We start from the raw sequence: 4,341 nt of genomic DNA, 5'->3' as shown, positions 1-4,341 counted from the left end.
TCCTCCTATTGGTCGCCACGGTGGCGAAGCACGTGATCGCCCTTGGCCAATCGGAGCTCGGGATGGTGGCGGAAGAGATGGGGTAGGGGTGTGAAAACGCCGGTTCCGGTTACTGAACGCACGTGGGTGGAAGGGGCACCACGTGGGTCGTGGGTAATCAGCTGTTCGGTGGATTTCTCGCGCGTGGAATGTTGTTGTTGTTGGCGAGTTGACAGCAACAGTGGCGCCGCGTCGCTTCGTCGATGACCGCGGTCGCGTCGACTCCGAAGAAGTTGCAAACAAGCGGCGGTGGAAGAAACGCGCAAGGGTGATTCGAAGAAGCGCGGAGAGATGCACGTTTGGTATTATACTTAGACGCCGATAAGAGAAGATATGCAGATCAAAGGCATTATTCGACTGTTCAGAAAAGTAAGCGGGGATTCGGCGGAATATGATGTAGTGTGATGGCCGGTGGGAGAGAGTAACTGCCGAGTGGGTGAGAGTAAACTACCTATAAGTATATTGGGGTCATCCTAGATTCAAAACTGAATTTTTAAGATCGCATTGATTATATTGGTAAAAAGACAAAAAAAATGGTTTTCTGTATCGACACAAGCACTGCTTCCCCTCTATGTTCCGTTTGGAATTGATAAAAGCTACCATACTGCCTCTACTTGATTACTGTGACATCGTATATAAATCAGCCACAAGTACTGTACTGAAGAAGCTTGACTCAATTTATCACTCGGCTTTGAGATTTTCATTGAACTGCCCATATAGGACTCACCACTGTGATCTCTTCATTGGGTCAAACTTAACATATCTTAATGTTCGACGATGTACTTACAAAAAAATCCGCAGAGTACCTGCTGGATCTCCTCTCTGTTTCGAAGAACAAATGTGACCTAAGGTCTTCGCTCATTTACCAGCTTCACATTCCTTATTACCGTATACAAATACTGGAGGAATGGCCTTTGCTCTTGATGCCCCCAGGGTCTGGAATGCTATTGCCAATAAACTGCAACTTGAATCACTACCTATGAGATCTTCACTCAAAACTGCTCTAGAGGAGTTGTACACCCCTAGCTGCCACTGCTATTCAGTGGCCTAAAATCAAATGTTTAGCTCCGGATGACCGCTGCAAAGTATGATCTTGTGTTTTGATTTAGTGTGCTGATCTTTAAAGGTGCATTGAACATTTTTTGATACTCCTACTGATGCTCCTGCTGTTGTGGAGTGACTCATGCAGCCAGCTATGGCTAAAGGGTTTGGTGGTACATGTTGTTTGTCGTTTATTGTGAAAATTCGGTCACAGTTGCTATGATCAGTTACATTGCTTTTATGGCTTTATTTTGGTGATTTCTAAAAGTGTTTTGGTTTGGCCATGTTTGTTGTAGTACGGAGTTAGACTGATGGCTTTAATCGAAGTTGTCTTGTGGTTGTTGTTTGACTTGCATCCCACTGGGATTTTTGCACACAGCGTTGGTGTACGGTGCTTTTTCTAGAAGATTTTGCAGTTTTTTCCTGGATTTTTCTTTTTGCGCGTAGTCACTTTATGATGTTTTCTTGTTCATGTTTTTGTTTGTTGCTGTAGCACCCGATTCAAGAGCCGAATGGCTCACAGGGCTACACCAAATGAATGAAACTGAACTGCCGAGTGGGACAGAGTAACTAAAACTACCTCCATGGCGAGTGTGACGTGGCAGGATGGGCTCGTGTGTTGGTGGCTGGGTGCAGGTTTGCATCGCGCGATCGTGACGCTGGGCGGTGACCACGGGAAGGGCTTCATCATAAATTGATCATTGATGATGATGATGCATCCCTGCTCACGTTGTTAGCACGTTGCCGCGTTCTGGACAGCAGAGGGCAATGCGGCAAAATCAATTGTATTGCCCACTTCACCAATTGTTTCTTGCTGTGGTTGTCCCACCTGATGACGGACGCCTGTGTTGCGCCCGAAACGTCGTGATTTATTTTATTTTATACCTACGTGACTTTACCGAAAGAACCAAAGAGTATGAATCCCTGCAGTCACGAGAACTTCAAATCTAGATTTTATTGCACTGCGCCATGCTCCGATGTCTGTGTTCCCTGGGCTTGACCGATCTGCACTGACCAGCGTGGTGAAGGAGGTCAAATAATAACCCCAACGATCCCTGCAGCGTGGGAAGAGCCTCTGCCACCAGTGACTATACATAGAGGGCTTGTACGTGGAAAAGCTCATGATATTCGAATCTAATTGGAAATGAGAATATTTTTGTTTCCATTCATCCAAATAATCATATGCGCCACATTCCAGAACCGGATATTGAAGATTACGATTCATGCGCGACCCAGCAAGCTCGGCTAACACGCCGCCGTGAACACGAGTCGCCCACCCTGTATAGCACGTGGTCTCAATGTCGTGCCAGAGCAGGGATCCGATAGATCGACTTCGTCAGAAATGTAACCTTTGCGACCGCTCTCCTGGCGAATGAGAGCTTTGTTCGAGGGAGGCGGCTGTGGCACTTAGTGGACACGTGGCCCCATCTTGATGGGCAAACTCACCCAGCAGATCGCGCACTGCAGTTGGAAGTTGGCGGTTGACGTTCTAAGGTGGACTGCGACCCTCATAGGAACGGCGCCATCCTCGCCGATCAAACAAATCACTCGAGACGCGCCGGTGTGTGGCAGAGAGAGAAGTTCATGCGAATGCTGTCGCAAGAGGTCACACGTTTGGAGCAACGGTCCCTCGCCGACCGTGCGTGATGAATGAAAGAGTACGTCCACCGCTGAGATTGTGCATTTAAATGGGGGCAACGTGTGAAGGAGCAAGATTGTTACGTCGCAAGACCGTGAGAGATGGCCAGGGACTGTTTTGGCTTTCAAAACAGCAGTGGTCTTGTTCATGTATGACGATATGCGCGAAACATTTTGGATTTTGATTGGAATTTAACAGCAATACAATTTCGATTTAAAGCTTTCGGGACTGCAGGGATTCATATTCTTGGTTCTTTCGGTAAAGTCACGTAGAAGGGAAATAATAAAAATAAAACAATACGTGACTTCACCGAAAGAACCAAGAAAATAGCGATACAAAAAATGTGCAACCATTTTCTGTTAGCACCTGTCCTTGTAGGCCAGATCACTTTCGTTCATGGTATTGAACTATTACATTTCACTCTGATGTAAATGTCAACACAACTAATGTGTTTTACAGTTGTCCAACAATTCTATTTTGCTTGGCAAACTTGTACATCACTTGTTTCAGACATTTCACTAGGTTCTGGACGTCTGGACAGAACAGCAACTCAAGCAGCGGTGATATTACAGTACTCGTGCTACTGAAGGACATCTTCATATGCTGGAAGCACATGACTGCCAGCTATGGCTGCAAGTTTGGTCGTACGTGTTATGTCTATCGTTTTGTTAAATTTGAATCACACTTCCTATGATTACTGTTGTTATGGATATTGTTTTTATAGCTTCATTTTGGTGATTAGAAAACATGATTAATCTAGATTGTTTTGTGGTTTTTATTGTTGACTTGCACATTGGGATTTTTGCACACAGCGTTTTAATAAAATATTTTCTCGTTTATTCCAGGATGTTTCTGTTACGCGTCGTCGCTTTAAGATGTTGTGTTCATATTTTATTTGTTGCGGTTGCACCCGACTTAAGAGCCGCATGGCTCACAGGGCTATACCTAATAAATAAAATAACTAATGTACAGTATGTAGAATTGATTCCGTACCGTACGTAGCCAACCATGCTAATCAGAGGCGATGTCAAAATGTTTCTACGGAATTTAAAGGTCTTTTGTGACGACGTTGATGTGCAGCAGTGGCGCAGTTTGTTCATACAAAACGCCGATTCATAATAAAGGTTCCTGCAGTTCGATTCCTGACCGCAGATGACATCAGCTGAGAGTGATGCACCGTATACAAGTTGGTCCTGGACTTACACCCCTTCAACCGGAACTGGTCAGCGTTGCAGTATGGGGGGGGGGCACACCCCAGATGACCAACAACACACGGGTGGTACATTAAGCCGTGGGCTGAAAAAAAATTAATCATTGTGAATTAAAATGTTACACCTAAACGATTCACGTTCATTCGTCAATCACGATATTTAATGTGAATTTCCATTACATTGTAGACGATGTAAATGGAACCGATTTTAATTTTCATTGCTTTTCACTTTGTTGTAACGTTCTTACCCGCCCCGACTGGACATCTGTGAAAAAGAGCTTCATAGCTCTTCAGATTCCTACAGTAAAACATTCAGATTCATTCATTACCTTACCGAGACGTTCATCATAACACCCATTCAATCCACCAAAACAAACAGCAGAGTACCAAACAATAAAATCCACAAACGTCG

The sequence above is a fragment of the Lethenteron reissneri genome, chromosome 37 (genome assembly GCF_015708825.2).
Source record: "Lethenteron reissneri isolate LAM-NWPU_2019-01 chromosome 37, ASM1570882v1, whole genome shotgun sequence".
In the NCBI taxonomy this organism is placed as follows: Eukaryota; Metazoa; Chordata; class Hyperoartia; order Petromyzontiformes; family Petromyzontidae; genus Lethenteron; species Lethenteron reissneri.
This window is presented reverse-complemented; position numbering follows the sequence as displayed.